The sequence below is a fragment of the Coenobita brevimanus genome, chromosome 84 (genome assembly GCF_032717465.1).
Source record: "Coenobita brevimanus isolate Jiangsu-jjx chromosome 84, ASM3271746v2, whole genome shotgun sequence".
NCBI classification, from domain to species: Eukaryota; Metazoa; Arthropoda; class Malacostraca; order Decapoda; family Coenobitidae; genus Coenobita; species Coenobita brevimanus.
In genome coordinates, this window is record NC_137037.1 from 44486677 (window position 1) to 44509141 (window position 22465).

Genomic DNA, 22465 nt, shown 5'->3' on the forward strand with positions numbered 1-22465 from the left:
TTCCGTTGTTCTTCATGCATATTTATTGGGCTGTCACATTTTTCTTATATATATAACTCTTGCTTTTTCTTTACCTTTCTCAGCATTTTTGCCTCTGTTTTTTTTTTTTTTTTTTTGTTAATTCTTCCTCCTTGAGTCTGTTTATTTTGTGTATGTTGATCCTGTCTGTTTTCCTCCCTGTTTGTCTGTTTTTTATGTTTGTGTGTGTATGTCTGTGTGTGTGTGTGTGTGTGTGTGTGTGTGTGTGTGTGTGTGTGTGTGTGTATCCGGAACCGCAGAACAGTTTTCCTTCTCTTCTTGCTGACCTTTCCCTCCCTCCCTCCCTCTCAACATCTTCCCCCCCCCCTCTCTCTCTCTCTCTCTCTCTCTCTCTCTCTCTCTCTCTCTCTCTCTCCTTTTTATCCTCACTTTCCTGTGTTTTTTTTTCCTTCCATCTCCTATCACCTTTCTTCTTCTACTCTCTCCTCCTTCTTATCTTCCCCTACCTTTCTGTATTTTCCTCCCTCCATTAACTTCCTCCTCCCCTCTCTTCCTTCTCTCCCTGTCTTCTCTCTAATCTTCTCTCTCTTTCTTTTTGCCGTCTCTCTTCTTTTCCTCTATTCCATGTCACTTTGTCCATTCTCTTCTTCCTTTTCTTCCCTCTCTCTTTCTTCCATTCCCATTTATTCTTCTCTCGTTCTTGTCTTTCTTTTCTCTGGACTTCTCTTCCCCTTTCTTCCATCTAGGATTCTCCCCTTTCTTCTTCTCCCCTTTCTTTTTCCTTATCTTCCCTTTCCTCCTGCTATTCTTCTCCCCAATCTTCTTCTTCTCCACTTTTATTCTCCCTCCTTTTCCCTCCCCGTTTCCTTCGGTCTCTTCCTTCTTTCATTCCTCCTCCCTGTCCTTTTTATTATCCCTCTCCCCTTTTTCCTCCCCGCTTCCCCCCCTCCCCCTCCTCCCTCTCTGTCCTCTCCTGTCGATTACCTCCCTCCTCCCCCCTCCCCTGGAACCCCTCCATCCTCAATGCCTCATAAATGTCACATTTCCCACACCAACTTTTTCTCCCCCTCCTCCACTCCCTACTCCCCCCTGCCTTCCCCTTCCTCTTCACCCCCTCACCTCTCCCTGTCGCCCCCACATAACCTCTCTTTCCCCTCGCCCTCTTCCCCTCTCCCACTTTTTCACCCCTTCTCTCCCACCTCTTTCCCTCCCCTCCCCTCTCCTCCCCTCCCCTCCATCTCTTCACCCCTCCCTCCTACCTCCCCTCCCTCCCCTCCCCCTTCCTCCATCTCTTCACCCCCTCCCTCCCTACGTCTCACCCCACCCCTCCCCTCCAATCACACTTCCACCTCCACGCTTCCGATTCCATTTTCCTCCCCCTCCCTCACCCCCCCTCCTCCTTCTCCATCTCTTTCTCTTCTTACCATTCTCTTTTCCTCTAGCTTTTCCCTAGGTTTTCTGCCACCCCTCTTTAATTCTCTCTCTCTCTCTCTCTCTCTCTCTCTCTCTCTCTCTCTCTCTCTCTCTCTCTCTCTCTCTCTCATACACACACACACACACACACACACACACACACACACACACACACACACACACACACAACCCATATCCCTGTTTCGTTGATGGCAATATTATAGCGTTAGATTTGAATAGTGTCAACTTGTACCCGGTATTAATGTAATTACATCCATTTCTCTGTAATTTCTAACTTTCCTGTAAAATTTTCCCTCCATAATTTTCTGTTCAAGAAGGTAATTTAATATTTTTCATTTCTGTAATTTATATATTATTTACATTCTTCATTTTCATCCGAGGAATGAGGTGGATGGATTTTTTTTTTTTTTTTTTAGCCCTGTTTCCTAGCGTATTCCACCACCATGACGCCAATTGCATTTCATTCTTGCTTGTACCGGACCATTCAGTTTAGGAGAGCCTTTTACGTTTACAAGAACTGGGTGTAGCCTTAATTAACCCCTTCAGTCCGGTGACGTGATCTACTCCTGCTGCTGCCAGACGATTTTATTCTGTGTTGGAAAGATCTCGTGTTGAGAGGGTTAATAAAGGTTGCATCGAGTTTCTCCAGTGCTTAATAAAATCGTCTGGAGATAGCGGGAAAATATGACTGGATTTTGGAGAGGGAGAGAGAGAGAGAGAGAGAGAGAGCCAAGAGAGAGGAAGAGTGAGAGAAAGTTTATCAAAGGCGGTCAGTGTTTGACATTAACTTCTGAAGGAGCGAAGGAGGGGACTGAGAGAGAGAGAGAGAGAGAGAGAGAGGGAGAGAGAGAGAGAGAGAGAGAGAGAGAGAGAGAGAGAGAGAGAGAGAGAGACAGACAGACAGACAGAGACAGACGGAGAGGGAGAGAGGGAGAGAGAGAGAGAGAAAGAGAGAGTTGTGCCAGATCGTCTGCTAGGTAGTCGGAATCAAGGCCTTGGTCGGAATATGAAGGAAAAAGCATCATCGCATGGAAAATATTAACCATTCTCTCTCTCTCTCTCTCTCTCACACAGCCTCATCTATCACTCCTCCCTGTCTAACCATATTTCTTCCTCCATTTGTCTTCCTTGCCATCTCTCCCTCACTTCCTCCTCATCTTCCGTCTTCTTATCCTCTTCCTTTCTGGTTCTCATTATTCCATTGTTTTTCTCATTTCCCCTTTCTTTTCCCCCCCTCCTCCTTTCCCCTCCTTATTCATCTCTCTCTCTCTCTCTCTCTCTCTCTCTCTCTCTCTCTCTCTCTCTCTCTCTCTCTCTCTCACACACACACACACACACACACACACACACACACACACACACACACACACACACAGTTCCCTTTGGCATTCATTTATCCGTGTTGGCATTTCCACTTTTATGACACCCACCCTCACCCTCTCTCTCTCTCTCTCTCTCTCTCTCTCTCTCTCTCTCTCTCTCTCTCTCTCTCTCTCTCTCTCTCTCTCTCTCTCTCTCTCTCTAAATAAGGTGCCATTAAATTGACAGTCTTCATCTCTTCTTCCAAATGGCGACCGATAAAGTACGACATGAAAGGTTGATGATAAAGATAAATAAATAAATAAATAAATGGAGAAGATTATTACGAAGCTTGAAAGAGTCTTTGCATGGGATACTAAACTGATCCCATCCATTTTCTGATACTAGATAAGGCCGCAGACACTGACCCTCATCATTAGAGACGAGGCAATTATGTGGCCAGCTAGTTGAGGTTTTCAGCATCCTTTACGGCTCTGAAATAATGACCTACCACCACATACTTAAATACCAACAGGAACAAAGCGTGAATGTTTGATCTGAATTATATCCACCTTGACGCATTAGGTAATTTCTTCACGTACAGGATCTGCAATACCTGGAGTCGCCCTTACCTGATGCAGTAATTGACAGTTCCGCGATTCAACAGCACAAGATTCGGTTAGGAAAAGATCTGTCAGGCCTAATTTTGTGGGAGATTGTGTCCTATTTGCTTTTAAAATGTTCTAACTCGGCCCATTTTCACCCCATGGTTAGGTGTACTCCTTTTTCCGGGTCTGTATTGAGTTTGGGAGAGACGGTCGGGAGGAGCCTTCGTCTTTGCTGTTCTTTTCTCACACTTTAGTAGCTGAGTGTATCCTTTAAGTTCATCCATGTTACCTCTTTAATATGATCGTCAGACCTTTTGAGGTACTACTTCTCTCTGAAATGACTGGTACTTATCATTCCCTCCTTTCCTTCCCGTCACTCCTTCCCCCCCCCTTTTTTCTACCTTTTTTTTCTTCCTCCTTCTCTCTCCTCTTTCCCCTCCTCCCCCCTCCTCCCCCCTCCTCCCTTTCTCCCCATATATTATCTCCTCTTCCCTTCCGTTGACCCTCCCCTCCCTCCTTCCTTTTCCTTTCCTCTCTGCCTACCTTCAACCACATATTCCAGCTCCCATCCTTTCACCTCCATCCCTCTCTCCCCTGCACTTTTCCTTCCCTCTTTTCCTTCCTCTTTCACCTCCATCCTCCTCCACTTCATCATCATCATCATCATCATCATCATCATCATCATCATCGTCATCCCTTTACTACTGCTGCTGATGCTTCAACTACGGATACTGCTGTTTTTACTACTACACTTTCTCCTCATCCCTCATTTCCCTCCTCCTCCTCCCCCTACTACTGCTGCTACTACTACTACTACTACTACTACTACTACTACTACTACTACCATAAATATCATTCCTCCTCCCTCTGGTCTCCCTCGTACCTCACTACACTTTCTCCTCATCCCTCATTTCCCTCCTCCTCCTCCCCCTACTACTACTACTACTACTACTACTACTACTACTACTACTACCATAAATATCATTCCTCCTCCCTCTTGTCTCCCTCGTACCTCTTCCTCTTTCCTCCTCTTCCCCCTCTTCCTCTTCTCCCCCTCTTAATCTTCATATTTCTATTCAGCACTACGACCCATCTTGTTTCCTGACCCTCCCCATAAATGTGTACCCCCCTCATCTCTCTTCTTTCCTCCCCTTTTTCCTCTCACTCTCTCCCATCTTCCCTCCTTCTCTCTCTCTCCCTTTTTCCCCCCTCCCTTTCCTCTGCCTCCGTTCCTCCCTCCCTTTTCTAGCTTCGTTCTCTCTCCCTGCTCTCGCTTCCTTCTCATTTTTTTCTTCCCTTTCTTCCTTTCCTCCTCTTTCTTCCCTTTTTCGTCGCTCTTTCTCTCCTCTGTCTTCCTTCTTCGCTCCCGTCTTTCACTTTTTTCCTCTCTCGTGTCTTCCTTCCCTTCCATTCCTTCCTCTTTCCCTCCTCCTATTTTCCTCCTCATCTCCGCTTCTCATTTTCTGATTCTCTTTATCATTCTCTCACGCCTTGCTCACAGTCTTCCTTCCTTTACCCTCCCTTCTTATCTTCCTTCTTCCCTCCCTCCTTTCCCTCATCTCTCCCTTCCATTCCTCTTCTCACCCTTCCTTCCCTCTCCTTCCATCCCTCTTCTCTCCCTTCCTTCCCTCATCTCTCCCATCCTCCTCCCCCTTCTTCTCTAACTTATGTCTTGCCAGTATATATGTAGCCTCTGATCTATCTCGACATCCCTGCCTCCCTCCCTTCCTTCCTATGTCATTATCCTCTCTCTCTCTCTCTCTCTCTCTCTCTCTCTCTCTCTCTCTCTCTCTCTCTCATCCATCACTAACTTCTGGCGTTTTTCTCCCCAATTCTTCCATTTTCTCTCCTCTCATTCACCACTCCATTCCATCCCTAACTTTTCCTCTCTCCATTCTCTCCTGCCCTCCCAGCTTCCTCTCTCTCTCTCTCTCCCCCATCATTCTGATTCCTCTCTTTCTCCCCTCACTCTCCCCCAACCTCTTATTTTCTCCCTTAATTCCCTCTTCTATAATTCATCCCTCCTCCTCCTCCTCCTCCTCCTCCTCGTTAATTATCTAGAAGAAAATGATATAATTAAAGACTTGCAGCATGGATTCAGACATCGGCGTTCATGCTTAACTAACTTACTGGACTTCTTCCATGACGTTTACAAATCATATGACGACCCAAGAGCAGTAGATATAATATACCTCGAGTTTCAGAAAGCATTTGACACTGTCCCTCACAAGCGTCCCGTAAGCAAAATAGAAAACCATGGAATAATTGGAAATACGAAGAGACAGTTACAAGGTAGGCCTAAAGCAGCGAGTTGTGATAAACGGAAAAGAATCCAAATGGCGTAACTTAGTTAGTGGCGTTCCCCAGGGCTCTGTACTTGGACCGATACTTCTTATTATCTATATAAACGACATAGATGAGCGTTTAAATTGTAAAATATCCAAATTTGCAGACGATACTAAAATAACTAATAAAGGAACTTCAACGTTACAGTAGCTGCAGGTACAAAATTGCCTTAATACTCTGGCAAGCTGGGCAGAAAAATGGCAAATGAAATTCATCATAGAAAAATCCAGAGTACTTCATATTGGAAATATCAGCATCCATGCGAATTGCAAAATGAACAATATCCAGTTATCAAGTATAGACAATGAAAAGGATCTTGGTGTGATAATATCAAGTGACCTAAAACCAAGTAAGTAATGCACCAAGGCGGTTAAAATTGCAAACAGGTTGGTGGGCTTTACTGGAAGAACTTTCGAGTAGAAATCGGAAAAAGTCACTTGTACAACTCGCTAGTGCGCCCCCATCTCGTGTGTTGTGTCAGTTCTCGCTTCCGCACTACAGAAAGGACACAGAAAAATTAGAGAAATTTCAGCGAAGAATCACAAAAATGATACCACGACTGAGAAACAAACTATATGAGGAACGCCTCGAAGAACTTAAATTACAGTATTTAGCCTAACGAAATGCAGATTAAGAGGTGACCTTATTGAAGTTTTTAAAATCGTGAAGGGATATGACAACTTATACATGGATAAATATTTTGAAATAGACCGGTCAAGTCAAACCAGGAGTAATGGCTACAACGTAATAGGAAAGCAGCATTTCCAATCCGATGAAGCAGAATAATACTTCTTCAGCAAAGTCGTAAATATCTGGAACAGATTATCCTCAGATACCGTGAACAGTATCTCAAGGCATTTAAAAACAAAATAGACAAATACTGTACTTGCACGAGAATCCTCAGGTGACTCTGTTTCTGTCCGAATAACTTACATTTGCCAGCTATGCATAAGTTCATTCCCTTCCTTTCTACAAGACACCCCATAAACTCAATGTACCCATACATAGTGTCGCATCAGGTCATTGTATATTTATCAATTTATTAAATGCAAATAAAGTATTATAAGCACAGATTAGGATCTGCACAGATATCCCTGAGTTAACGGTCACTACTCACACTTTCGACCTGTAATGGGCTGTGGATCTCTGAGGGTCCCTGTTAGTTAAGTGACCACCATCTGGATTTTTTTTTTTTTTAAATGTACCAAGGGTCACTGCGTCAGGAAGTAACTTGTGTACTTGTCCCGCATGGGGAAGTTCCTTGTCTCAGTGGAGTAAACGGAGCTGGGGCCTGACTGACTGCTGCCTGCCTTAAAAGCGCCAGGCAAGGTTGCCGCATCACCCCTGAACATCCATACGGTGCATCTTCCACACTGTGTCTACAGACACACCGTTAACTCAACGTACCCGTACATAATGCCATGCCCTAGTTATTTGTTTATTTGATTATTCATTTTACCTTATTACTTTCTCTTTCAGTTTATTCAGATTGGTAGCCTATAGATAAGTATTATAGAATGTAACTTTTCCTTTTCAGTCTTTGCTATGAAATTTTCATGTCAGCTTTTCCATGCTGCATGGAGGTTCTTCTCACTTTTTTATGCCAGCTTTAACTGGAGGGTTTGGAGGTGGGGGGAGCCTTCTTGCTTTACTATCTTTATCCTTCAGAATGTAGAATTAGATGTCGTAGTCGCAGTTTTCTCTGTAACAAGTAGCCTCGAAAGGACCATAAGGTCTGTTGCTGTTTGCTTTCCTTTGTAATCCTTTGTATTCCTCCTCCTCCTCCTCCTCCTCCTCCTCCCGCACCGAAGTTTCCTCCCCTCTCTCTCTCTCCCTCTCTAACTTTCCCTCTTTCCCTAATCCTTCTCTCCCTTCGTTCCCTAGTTTCCCTCCCTCTCTCACTCCCCTCTTCGTATTTTTTTCCCTCCCTTCACAGTCTCCCCTTCCATCGTTCCCCTCTCCTTCATCCTTTCCCATTTTAATTATTTCTTAGTTCCTGCTCCTGCTCCTGCTCCTCCTCCTTCTCCTCCTCTCTCTCTCTCTCTCTCTCTCTCTCTCTCTCTCTCTCTCTCTCCCCCAATACGAAGACCTTATATATTATTTTCTTGCTATCTCCAGACGATTTTATTCAGCTCAAGAGAGACTTAAAACTGGAGGGGTTAGAGAGAACCTTCATTAACCCCTATACGAAAAAAAATCCCTCGCACATTGAAAAAAAAAATCGTCTTGCCTCTCACATTGAATAAAAATCATCTTCTCATACATTGAATAAAAATCGTCTTGCCTCACACACTGAATAAAAATCGTCTTGCCTCATACATTGAATAAAAATCGTCTTGCCTCATACACTGAATAAAAATCATCTTGCCTCTACATTGAATAAAAATCGTCTTCCCTCATATACTGAATAAAAATTGTCCTGATTTTGCTTCATGAAAAAAATGAAAAAAAAATGTCAGGAGTCGGCGTCTTGTTATTCATTCTCATTTTCATTTATTTTCGTATTTTTTGTCTTGGTTTTTCATTTTCTTATCTCTTTATTCATTTATTCATTTTCTTATTCCTCTGTTTTCTTAATTATTCACTTTCTTATTCATCTGTTTTCTTAGTTATTTTCTTATTCATCTGTTTATTGTTATTCATTTTCTGTTTCCTCTGTTCTTGTAGTTATTCATTTTCTTATTCATCTTTGTATTCAGATATCCATTTTCTTATTTCTCTTTTTTCAGTTATTCATTTTCTTATTCCTGTGTTTATTCATTTATTCATTTCTTTATTCCTCTGTTCCCCTAATTATTCATTTTCTTATTCCTATATTTACATCGTTATACATTTTCCTCTGTCATTTCCTAACCTAACTTTTATTCCTCTTTTAACTGCGTCATTCATTTCCTCCTTTCCCTGTAATATTATCTGTTAATTCATTTCCCTTTTCCCTCTCTTCTTATGCATTTTCCCTTTTTCGCCTGTGTAGTTATTCATTTTCCTTTCTCCTTAGTTACGTATTTTTTCCCCCAATTCTCTTTTTCATTTTTCCACGTTCTTTTGAATTCATTATTCTCTTTTTCGTCCATTATTGGCGGGATAAGAATGGCCTTGAGTATTGCTTTCTGATGCCTGGGTGGGGTTAATGGGGCGGAGAGAGAGGGAGGGAGAGAGAGAGAGAGAGAGAGAGAGAGAGAGATAGCACGTAGATTTTACGGTCCTTACTAGGCTGACTCCCGCCCTAAAATTAATAGAAAAACTTAGTCTCTAATTACGGAAGTTTAAGAATAGGTTAGGAAGAGAGAGAGAGAGAGAGAGAATTACATAGATACACAGACCAAGCAGAACGACCCTTTTTATTTACAAAACTTTAAGAATGCATAGTAAATGAGAGAGAGAGAGAGAGAGAGGTATAAAGGGAAACTATTTTATATTCACAGCGGTACCTTGAAGACATAATGAGGTTCTTAGGCGTTAAGATTACCTAGAAATGCCTTGAAAATCTTGCCTGTACTCTCTCTCTCTCTCTCTCTCTCTCTCTCGTATGCTGAAATATAACAACAAATTAACACTAGAATAAGATGCTAGTCACGAAGATGTGCAATAGAAAGAATGTAGAGCCGTAGCACTGACCTTTTCTGCCACTGAGCTACGTGAAATAAGCTACACGAAGACGAAAATCTGGGCCAAGTTGAAGTGAAGGGAGCATAGCAACCCCTTCACACAGGCGATTTTTTAAAATTCCTGCACACTGTAAATCCTTCCAGTGACTTATTTTTTCTTGCTTCAACCAGACGATTTTATTCATCTGAAATGAGTGTTCTGGTAATGAGGGAAGTATTGAAGACTAATTTCCAGCTCGAGAAGGTCCTAAAGACAAATAAAATCGTCTGAATAAAGTGACGTTCTGGGTCTGAGGGGTTTAAGTGTGTTTTATTACTTACGACAGTTTGTGGAGCGTCGAGGAAAGAACCAGACTTACCTGCGAAAAAAAAAAAAAAGTTTATAATTACCAGTGTGAAAAAGTTAGTTTTTTTTTTTACTTACATTTATTAAAGTTATACGTAAAAAAAATTCTCTTGGCCTCTCAGCTGACGACCTTCCAGCGGGCAGGTAAAAGGACATGAAAGGACTCTCTCTCTCTCTCTCTCTCACACACACACACACACACACACACACACACACACACACACACACACACACACACACACACACACACACACACACACACACACACACACACACACACACACACACACACACACACACACACACACACACGCTTATCTCCTCTTTCTTCCACAACTTTTCCTCCTCGGCTTCCCGTGTCCTGGCAACCTCCCCTCCCTTCGTCCCCTCCCCCCCTCCCCACATTTTCATTTCTGTTCTTTCTCCCAAATCCCGTTTTCCCCCCTCTCTTCATTTCCTCTCTCCCCCCTCTCAACCCTTTAGCCAATCATATTCTTTCACTTTCCTGCCTTCTTTTCCCTCCCTGCCTCCAACCCTTCTCCTCTTTCATCTTTCCCCTGTTGTTGTTGTAGTTCTTGTTCTTATTGTTGTAGTTTATGGTGCTGTACTTGTTATTTTTGTTGTTGCCTAACCCCTGTTTCTATTGCCGAGCACGCCTGTAGACCGCAGGTACGCAGCTGCCTTTCAGGGACCTTCCAGCTGGTATAGTTGGCAACACATGACCCTGGGACAGCATCAGTGTGTTGGAGAAGTCTAGCATTTGGTACACTTGACTACCCTGGAATAGTCTCGTATTTGTTGGTGGCACTGACTTGAATGAAGAGAAATGTTAAATGTTAGTTGAAATGACACACTAATGTTTAACAATACCCAGCTCAATCCTGCATCATCTTTAGATATACTTTGGGTTTCATTCTCTCTAGATTAATCTTGGAAAGATAATATTACATCACTTGTAAAATCTGCTTCCAAGAGATTAGGTGTGCTACGCCGATTCCGTGTCGTCTTTACCCCCGCACAGTTGTTGACTATATACACAGGTTTTATTCTCCCCTGTGTGGAGTACAACTCATATGTAGGGAGGCTTCCCACATACAGCTCTTCTCAACAAGATGGAGTCAGAGGCTTTTCGTCTCATTAACTCTCCACCTGCTACTGGCTCCCTTCAACCTCTGTCTCTTCGCCGCACTGTTGCATCTTGATCTCTTTTCTATCGCTGCTTCAGTGGTTACTGCTCCTCTGAACTATCTGCTTGCACCCCACCAACACTACGACGGGCGCGTAGCACCCGTCAAGCAAAAAACTCTCATCCCTTTCCTGTCCAACTCTAATGCAAGAGTTAACCGTTACTCCCAGTCCTTCATTTATGCAACAGGTCAACTCTGGAACTGTCTCCCTCTGTCTGTATTTCCTACATTCTATGATCTCCAGTCTTTCAAGTGCAATGTGTCCAGACATCTCGAAATGAACGGATCTTGAATTTGGCTCTATGTTGTATTGTTTTTGTTATTTCTTGACAGGAACGGTTTGCGGGCTCCTGGCCTTTGGTTCCTTCTTCCTTGCATAAAAAAAAAAAAATGTGATGCATCAACGTCGGAAATTGTAGTTAGGCCTTCACTTCACACAGACACTGTCCCACGTTTATGTGTGGCCAGCTGTAAATTACAGTACATACACAGTGTGGGCAACCGGCGTTCCCTTCTGGTAGACAGCACCCCGTCAGGTTCGGACCAGGGCCCTTCCCATGGCGAGGTGCAGGGAAATATGAGGTTTGACTCCCGGGTGGACGCCGCAGGTACTCCATTCAGGGTGCCCAATGCCATCATTTGTAGGCTCCTCGTCAGCACCTTTATCCCTTGACCCATCTCCTGCTGGGTCTTCATGATATCCACCTCCCTCTCGCCCTTCCTTCCCCCCCCCCTTGCTTCCTCTTCCTGCCTTCCTCCTCCCTCTCACTCTCCCTCTCCCGCTTCCTGTTTATTTATTTTTTCCTCCCTACCTCACCCTCTCGCCTATCATATTACCTCCCTCACTGCTTTCTCATATAATCCTCCTCCATTTCACCACCCTGCTTCGTTCACTTGCTCCCTCCCTCCCTCCCTTCTTTTCGTCTGTCCTCTCCACCTCTCTCTCTCCCTACCTTCCATTCTTCCTCCATCCGTCGGTCCCTCCCATCTTCTGTTCGTCCATCCCTCTCTCCCTTCCTCTGTTCGTTTGTCCGTCTGTCCTTCCCTCCCTTTACCCTTCCTTTCTCCACCACCCCCCCAACCCTTCCCAGTCCTTGTTTCATCTCATATCCTCACCCACAGTGGTTCCTCTCTCTCTCTCTCTCTCTCTCTCTCTCTCTCTCTCTCTCTCATCCTCATCTATGTCCCTTTCTCTCCACCTTTACTATTTTATTTTTGGACCTTTTCTGCGAAGACCCTTAACCCCTTCAGTACGATGGCTTTATTTAGCGCTTTTTTTCTTTCTTTTCATTTTTTTTTTTTTTAGAGCATCAAACAATGAAGGGATTTTTTTAAAGGCCCTGTCTAACCCCTCCAGTTCTAAAAGTCATTCCTAAGCTGAATAAAATCGTCTGAAAACAGCTAGAGGTAAATAAAACAAATCTAAAAGTGGAAAAAAACCCTTCAATCCAGTGGTGTGCTTATCCCATTAGATTCTTGCTGCTTTCAGGGGCTTTTCTTCAGCTGACGAGAGGTTTCAGAATTAGAGGGATTAGATGCAGCTTTCATTAATCTCATTCACTCTCAGCTTATTTTCCTCATCTGAATAAAATCGTCTGGAAGGAGCAAGGATGAAAATATAAGGAAAATCGTCTTCAGGCTCAAGGGGTTAATTTCTTTGCAAACTTCCTTCATTTCTTGTCCTTTTTGAAGACTTTTTTTCTTTTTACTTCTGATTTCTTTCTCTTGACTTTGAATCCTGGCACTTCTCTCTCTCTCTCTCTCTCTCTCTCTCTCTCTCTCTCTCTCTCTCTCTCTTTCTCTCTCCTGGTTACTGTATTGAGTGACAAGCCGAATTGTCCCCTGTAACCCATTGAACTGTTTACTACGCTGGGTGGTAACCATATAAGCAAGTGATATCGGGTAGTCTAGTGGGTTACGGCGCTCCACCCTAGCTCCGCATCCCTACGTTCTTGATGGGGCAAGTGAGGATTGAATAATGGATGGATGGGTTTGCCTTCCACATTTTTCTTGGTCTGCCTCTTCTGCTTCCAACCACCTCTCCTCTCATACACCTATACTTCTTCCCTCCCTCCTCTTAAACCTCCACTTCCTTCTTGGTCTCCCTCTTCTCCTTCCAACCATCCACACTTCCATACACCTTCACCCATACACTTCCTCCCTTTGTCTTTCACTTTATTTTGGGTTAACCATTTCCTCTTCCAACTATCCACACTTCCATACACCATCCTTCTTTTACTCTCTCCTTCATCTTGTCCCTCTCTTCGATCTTCTCCTTCCACGTCGATCTTCTTCTCCCTCCACTTCGATCTTCTCTCTCTGCTTCGATCTTTTCCCTCCACATCAATCTTCTCCTTCCATTTTGATCTTCTCCTTCCTCCACTTCGATCATCTCCTTCCACTTTGATCTTCTCCCTCCACTTCGATCTCCTCCCTCCACTTCGATCTTCTCCCTGCACCTCGATCTTCTCCCCCCACTACGATCTCCTCCCTCTACTTCGAACTCCTCCCCCCCACTTCGACTTTCTCCCTCCCCTTCGATCTTCTCCCAGTCACTCTTACGCTCCTCTTAAATACTCTTAACTTCACACCATCCTCATTTTTCTATGCGTTTTAAATGGAAGTCTTCCTTACATTTTTTTCTTTACCTTATTTCTTCCCTCTTTGAATCTTGAACCTCCTTGACGCTCCTTTTTCATCATATTTCCTTGTCTTTTATTTTTTGTGGAGTTCCTGGTGTATTTTTTATTGTTTTTGTTTTTATTTGGTCTTCTGGATGCTCTGTCTTTTTATCATTTCCTTACTCATTTCTGTTAACTTTCTCTATATTTTCTTCCCCCTTTTATTTTTGTCTTTAATTGCAGCATCCTCGTTTTTTTCTTTTCGTTCATTTCTTGTTTGACTAACAATTTCTTCAGGTCCTTAAGCCAGAGGACGTCTTTTAAACTATCACACTAATTCATTTATCTTAAGTCTCTCCTCCCTCATAGTGAAGGACTTTGTGAGCACTGTTTCCAATCCTTCCATCTCAGAAAATCTACCCCATGCTGAATAAAATCGTCTGTAGATAAGAACGCCTGAATTTGTATCTGTTATCAGCCCATGCTACCCCTACTACTGGACCGGATCTTCCCCTCGGAGAGAGTGATGTCCAGAATTAACCCATCCCCATGCTGGCAAAGTACAAGTAGGAAAGAGGTGTCTGTAGGGAGAGTGATAGCCATAATTAACCTTTCCCCATGCTGGCAAAGTATAAATAGGAAAGAGATGTCTGCAGGAAGTGTAATAACGGGTATGCTTGTGTTTTTAAGAGTCTGTATATGCCATCAGTAGAAAACATTCGCAAGTATATGAAAGACTGTATTACCAATTCCCACTTAAATATCCGCCAAAGCTAGGATTCGAACCCAAGACCCAGGACACACGCATCACAAGACGAGTACTCATCCAACGGAGCCACCGCAACTCCAGATAGGAAGACTGGAATAATATACAGGTTGGTCGATATATAGCACACGCCTCTTCTTGTGTGGTGCGGGTACGGCTCAGTCAGCATTATCGATATCTGTCCTGCATCATTCATTCATACCACTATACTCAGCATAAAGTGTTCAGATATGATATAAGCATAAATTGTGTACAAATATGATATAAATTAGATATATCCAAAAATAAATCGCTAAGGAAGAGGTGCTAGGGAGCGTCCATAAACCCTGAACTGAAAACTGCAAAAGACGCTCTTGACTGGACGGATTTTTGGATTCATAAACAAATTTCGGACTTTGCCATAAACTTTTCATGAGGGATCGTTTGAAAAAATTGCCTGGCCTGGGATAGCATGTAAAAAATGTAGTTATTATTTGCTGAAAGGCAAGAGGCTGTGTGTAAATATGCTTATCTGTCTGTGTCTGTCTGCCTGTTTGTCTGGCTGTGTACATACCGGTAATTGTCTGTTGGTGTCTGCTTGTTCGCACGCCATCCATCTCTCTATCTATCTATCTGTCTGTCTGTCTGTCCATCTGCTTATCTGTCTATATCTGCTTATCTATCTGTCAGTATTTGCCCGCTGCCTACCTCTCTTTATCTATATCTGTCTGTCTATCTGTGTTTGTCTATCTATCTATAATATTTGCGCGCTACCTACCTCTCTATCATTATCTGTACCTGCATGTCTGTCTAATCTGTCTATCTATGTATCTATCTGCCTATCTAATCTATCTATCTATCTATCTATCTGCCCGCTACCTACCCACCACTCACCCTGATGCCTTTTTTCCCTTTGTAATAATTGTCCGCATATATTTCACCAGTCCCCCCCCCTCTTAAACCCATTCAGTCCGATGACCAAATATTCTCGCTCCCACCTAATTATTTTACTTAGCTCTGGCAATAATTTTTCTTTTTTTCGAATTGGAGGGGGTAGAGACGGTCACCATTTTCCTCTTCCATCATTACAGGTCCTTCCTTTGCTTAAACAAAATTCTTCTGGGAGTGTCCTGGGTAAAAAAAAAAAAAAAAAAAAAAAAAAAAATGGCATTGTAATGAAGAGGTTAGCACGAGATTCATCCACGTTCACGTTCGAGAGAGAGAGAGAGAGAGAGAGAGAGAGAGAGAGAGAGAGACTTCCTGCCCTTTGAACTCTAAGCACACCTCTTTTATACCGTCTTTCTTTTTCTCCTCTCGTCTTCAGTCTGCCTTAACTCTCTCTCTCTCTTGATGCTGCAGCTTTTTTAGGGGCGGCGCTGCCCGTCTGCCTCACGCTAACGATTTTCGGGAGGGAAGTGCTTTGCTCCTGTAGATTTCATCGAATTTTGCGAAGCCACAACAAAGCAGATCACGCTTCCACACCACACCACACCACACCACGCCACCTTCCACACACCATACCATACCTACCTTTCAGCACATCACACAACCTACCTTTTCACACAACACCACATAATATGTCTTCAGCACCACACCACACCAAACCACACCACACCACACCACACCAAACCACACCACACCACACCACACCACACCACACCACACCAAACCACACCACACCACACCACACCACACCACACCACACCACACCGTACCGAAAGACCATGAAGCTCCCGCATCTAGTACTTGTAAAATTATTCCCCCTTCTCCTTCACCCCCTTCTCTCTCTCTCTCTCTCTCTCTCTCCCTCTTTGATTTCCTGCCTTAGTAATTCTCAACACTCCGCGATTTCCTACTTTTTCTCCTCCTCTTTTTTTTCTTTTTTCTTTTTTTTTCTCTCCCACTTCCGTCCCCCAACTTCTGCGCCACCAACTTTCTCTCTCTTCTGTCTTCTTTCGCCAGTCTTTCCATCATTTTTGCCTCACCCTGTTTCCTTTACTCTCTCTCTCTCTCTCTCTCTCTCTCTCTCTCTCTCGAGGTCATGAATATTTTTTTTTTCTCCTTGGAAACTCTCATTACTCATCCTGTGTATTTTTGTCCCGGGTACACCCACACACGTGTACACATCACTCATACGCACACCAGGATGCTTTTGGGACGGACACACACACACACACACACACACACACACACACACACACACACACACACACACACACACACACACACACACACACACACACACATGTACACATCACTAATACGCACACTGGGATGCTTTTGATACCCTTACACACACACACACACACACACACACACACACACACACACACACACACACACACACACACACACACACACACACACACAATATTTTCTCCCTCTCCTCCCAGCCTCTGCTTCGTTTCTTGCCTCAGTCTTGACTTGTGCTCTCTCTCTCTCTCTCTCTCTCTCTCTCTCTCTCTCTCTCTCTCTCTCTCTCTCTCTCTCTCTCTCGTAGGATGAGAAAGAATGCACTCCGTCTTTGGTAGTGGGCGTCGTGGGATTCCAGAACTGATGGCGGGGCGAAATAGATAAGCTTACCCTCTCGCCCTGCCCTAGTCTGATTTCTGAGAGCATCCACAGAAAACGGAGATGTGGGAACGACAGAAAATGGGAGAGGGTGAGGGAGCGACAGAAAACGGAGTTGGCTGAGGGAGCGACAGAAAACGGAGAAGGGTGAGGGAACGACAGAAAACGATGTTGGGTGAGGGAGCGACAGAAAACAGGATGCGGTGTGGATGTGATAGAAAACGGAACAATGAAGGAGCGACAGAAAACGGAGTAGGCTGAGCGAACGACAGAAAACGATGTTGGGTGAGGGAGCGACAGAAAACGTAGTAGGCTGAGGGAGCGACAGAAAACTGAGAAGGGTGAGGGAGCGACAGAAAACGGGATAGGACGAGGGAGCGGCAGAAAACGGGATAGAGTGTGGGAGCGACAGAAAACGTAGTTGTGTGAGGGAGCGACGGAAAACGGAGTAGGGTGAGGGAATGACAGTAAACGTTGTAGGGTGAGGGAGCGACAGAAAACCGAGTGGGATGTGGAAGCGACAGGAAGCTAAATTGAATGGAAAAGAACAAGACGACGACAAAGCTATACTGGATGAAAAAGAACTGAAGAACAAAAGCTAATCCAAGTACAAAGATCAAGAGAACATAAACTGAACTAAATTAAAGGGAAATAAAATCTACAGAAGCTAACCTGAGTGAAAAGAACACGAACACGACAGAACTCAACCGAACAGAAAAAAGAAATGAAAACCTACGGGAGCTTTTAAAACGACAGAAAATGAATGAAGAGGGCGAAAATAACAAAACTAAAATAAATGAAAAATAGATAAAAGCGACAGTATGCCACTCTGAATTGGAAGAATGTGAGTGCGAGGAAAAAGACAGGAATAGAAGGGGGTATGAGAGAGGCAGAATGATTAATCGGATGGAGAAGACGTGAGACCGACAGAAATTGAAGTGAATACAAAAAAATGAAACTAAAAGGCATGAGAGCAACAGGAACTAAAGTGGATCGAACGAACATGAAAACTACAGACGGGACGGAAACGACAGAAGCTAAATCTGGAAAAAAAAAAAAAAAAAAAAAGTGACAGCTGAACCAAAAGAAATGAAAATGACAAAATTCTAAACCACACAGAAAGAACATGGAATAAAAAAAAAATGATAAAAACAGAAAATTAAGTAGACAGAGCACAAAAGCGACAGGAAAGCGACAGAAATTCCTACACGCGACAGAAGCTAAATTGGCTGAAGAGGACGCGGCAGGAACGAGAGGGGGGGGGGGAGGCTTGGGAGTGGAGAGGATTTAATTAAACTAGAAGGATTGATATAAAAAAAAAAAAAATGGGTCAGATTAATCACCTTCAAGACGACATTCCCCAAACAAGCTCGACAAAGATGGAAATTACGGTAGGTGGAAAGTATTTATTTATTTTTTGTTATCCTTTGCTGCCTCTAGATGATGCCATTAACTCTCTCTCTCTCTCTCTCTCTCTCTCTCTCTCTCTCTCTCAGCTGAATAAAATCGTCTGGAGGCAACTGGAATGTAGGACTAGAGTTGTCCCTACCATGAGAGGGTTAGGGGTAAAAGAATCATGACTCAGGCTTCTATACTCTCTCTCTCTCTCTCTCTCTCTCTCTCTCTCTCTCTCTCTCTCTCGTTTGAAAGAGCCGTCAGTGCATTATTAACAGTATATAACAGATTACGAAGAATGAACTGAACTGTAATTAACAAGGCCCTTTAATTAGCTAGCCTAGATGTAGAGCAAGAGTTAGAATGAAGCAATATCTCATTCTCAGTGCTGACAGAAGACTAATTAGAATTTGGATGAAGTAGAGAATATTAAAAATGAAAGAGAGAATATGAATAACGAAATACTGTCCTGCATATTGGTTAGCTGAAAAATGAAGATTATTATGAATGATATCAGGGTGTGTGGTGGGGAGGTGACAAGATTAATGCAATTCCGTATTTCTCTCGACAGGTAAATAATAAAAAATAACTGAAAATAAAAAGAATAAGCGAAGGGAGTGACTGATAAAAATAAAAAGAATTACCAAAGGGGTGGATGGTAAAAATAAACAAATAAAACGGATAAGCGAAAGGGGTGGATGATAAAGAAAAATAATAAAAACAAAGGAAAGGGGAATGGCTAATAGGGAAAAATAAAGATAATGAACTTCTTCAGTAAAGCGGTTTTTATTTTATACCTGCTTTCCCTATCTCCAGACGATTTTATTCAGCTGAGGAGGGACTTTCCAGGTTATAGGGATTATAAATAGTTTTCATTAACCCCTTCACAACTACAGTAGGTGCTGTTCTAATGTTTAAAAAATCGTCCGGTGGGGCCATGAATTAGAGAGAGAGAGTCACAGTACTTTCTTCCAGCTAACGTCAGACGGTTTTCCTCAGCTCAGAGAACCCTACCACAGCAAAACGGTTAGCTTCTATAGCCTAAAGACTTTATTTTTATGCTCTGTGCAATCACCAGACGATTTTATTCAGCGTTAGTGAGCACCATAGTAGCGGTCTTTATTTTTTCAGCCACTAGACGATTTTATTCAGCGTAAGTACGTTAGTAGCGATTTTTTTCTTCAGCCACCAGACGATTTTATTCAGCGTGAGCACCTTAGTAGCGGTTTTTATTTAGTTTTTCAGCCACCAGACGATTTTATTCAGCGTAAGTCAGCACGTTAGTAGCGATTTTTGTTGATTTTTTAGCCACCAGACGATTTTATTCAGCGCAAGTGAGCACGTTAGTAGTAATTTATATATTTTTTCAACCACTAGACGATTTTCCTCAGCATAAAAGAGGACCCTAATGGTATACTCTTTTCACATTAACTTGGCACAGAGTTTCGTCCTTTTGCAGATTGTTTCGAATACTCTTTTCACATTAACTTGGCGCAGATTTTTGTTCGTTTGCTGTTTATTTCGTGTGGCTTAGTGACAGTGTAAGGCAGTGTTTCAGTTCTACATCCTTTCCACGGCGATTCTTCGTGACTAGCATCGCAATCTAGTGTTAATCTATTGTTGCAACTCAGCATTCAATGTGGATGGATGGTAATTTTAGGCCAAGTTATAGTGAAAGGAGTATAGTTAAACTGGTGATTTATTTTTTCAAGCCTCTGTCCAGCTAATTCCAGACGATTTTATTCAGCTTAGGGAATACGTACGTAGTTCCATATTCTCGGCGGTTAAGGAAGCTCCCTAACACCTCTTCCTCACCGATTTATTTTTTGGATACGGCTGGTTAATGTCGTTTTGTACGTTATATTTGTAGAATAAGGTGATATGGGAATTTCCCGAGTAACGTAGAAGAGGATGATAAGATGTAATAAGCAATATAAATCGCTTAAGAAGAGGTGTCCCGAATTGTTGAATGAAATCGTCTGGAGATAGCAAAAATAAGAAATACGTCGTCGTGTTGAAGGGGTAAAAATACGGCTCAAAGACGGTGAATAAGAAGGTGAATAAGACGATGAAAAAGTGAATGCATTGATGAAGTAGATGGTGAGATGATAAATAGGGCTATGAGTAAGGTAACTGGGCTGTTGAATAAGATTGTGACGTAGACGAATAAGATAATGAATACGATTGTGTATAAGACGAAGAATTAAACGTTGAATAAGCCATTGAAGATACTGAATAAGAAAGTTAATAATACAGTGGATAACAGTGAAAAATCAGTTAATGAGACGTTACTTAAATCAGTGAATAACATGTTAAAAATGATGAATAAACTCGTGAATAAGCCATTAATTAAGAGGGTGAACAAGCTAGTGAATGAGACAGTGAATAAGTAAAAAAACGTAGTGATCATGATGGTGATTTTTTTCGTAATGCAAGAAAGAAGGAACCCAAGGCCAGGAGCCCGCAAAATTATCATGGTAAGTACGATGAATGACCGGTGCATAACCCAAATTTTCCTCAAGAGTGACCAAGGGTGGATGGAATTACGTGGAGGAGGAGGAAGAGGAGGAGGAGTAAAAGAAGAACAAGAAGAAGAGAAGGAAGATGAGGAGGAGGAGGAGTAAAAGAAGAACAAGAAGAAGAGAAGGAAGATGAGGAGGAGGAGGAGTAAAAGAAGAACAAGAAGAAGAGAAGGAAGATGAGGAGGAGGAGGAGTAAAAGAAGAACAAGAAGAAGAGAAGGAAGATGAGGAGGAGGAGGAGGAAAACTGACCAAGAGATTTCTAAGGTGTTTGGAAAGGAGGGGGAAGAGGGGAAGGAGGAGGAGGAGGAGGCAGAGAAGGAGAGAGGAGAAAGAGGCGAGAGAAGAGAGGAAGAATGAGAAGGAAGGAAACGGAGGGCAGGAGATAAGAAAAGGAGAAGATCAAGCCAAGAGGATTATAAGACGTGAAAGGGTAAGCTGAGTTGTGTGGGAGGAGAGGAGCTTAGGCCCCTTCAGTACGAGGCGCTCTTTCTCAGCTGAATATAATGGTGGCGTTGGATGCTGTGTGCTGTGGAGGTTTAGGTGAGATCGGGGAAAGGAACGCAGTTACTTGACTTCCACAAAGAAAGTTAATTTTTACCCGTCCCCGCACTGGAGGGACTCGGGGGCGGGTATTTTCACTCCGTTTGTGTGTCTGTTTGTTTGTTTGTATGTTTGTCTGTCTGTATGTTAACTTTACGCGAAAACTACTGGTGCGATTTTGACTAAAATTTCAGGAATGATGGGCAGTGACCTTCTGATCACCTGATTTAATTCTGGGCCAATGGAGTAAGGCCCAGGCTGTAGGCCCAAAAAGTGTTAAAAAAAAAAAAAATCGCCGTAATTCCTTTCAGATTCGTCATATCGACATGAAACCAAAACCTAAATGTGCATCTTTCAAATCTGCATCCTATAACATGCCTCAGTACATTTAACTTTGCCCTGTGACCCAGAGCTTCGATTGATTGCTGTCAAACTCAAATTATTTCATCCTTGCCTGACCCTCAACGCCTCCACCAAGTTAGGTCCATATCGGAACTGACATCTTTGAGTTGACCTCGCCTTATGACCTTGAAGTTTGACCTGTCGTTCTGAAAATCGGATCCCTTCATCCTTGTCTGACCTTTGACCCTCCCTTCAAATTTGATCCTCCTCCTCTTCTTCCTTTTCCTCTTCCTCTTCATCTTCCTCCCCCTCCTTTACCTTTGATTACTTGTTCTGTGTTTAATAACTTCATCCTTGTCTTACCCTCAACCCTTCCCCCAAGTCAGGTTTAAATTAGTTCAGAGCTGTTTAAGTTGACATTATCATGTGACCTTTAACCTGTTGTTCTCAATAACAGTATGTCAACTGGGAACCCCCTCCCTCACACACACACACACACACACACACACACACACACACACACACACACACACACACACACCTCTAATAAAATCTTACCCCGCTTTCGCTTTGCTGGTGCGGGTGAAATGAAGAAAGTAATGTGTAATGACTCACTCAGCAAGCAATCAGTGAGGACAATACAAAAAAAAAAAAAAAAGATACAGAATTAATAGCATTTTAATTAACTTGCACCTTACCCAAGCATCCTGAAAGCTAATTAGGACGATGATAATGGTGATGATGATGATGATGATAATAATAATAATAATAATAATAATAATAATAATAATAATAATGTGGTAGGTGGGGGCGCTCACCATCGGCTCACTCGATGTAATACTGCCCTCGGGTGACTGCCCTTTCCTCTCTTCCTTCCATCCTTCCTCTTCCGTCTTTATTTTCTTCATTCTTTCCTCTTCC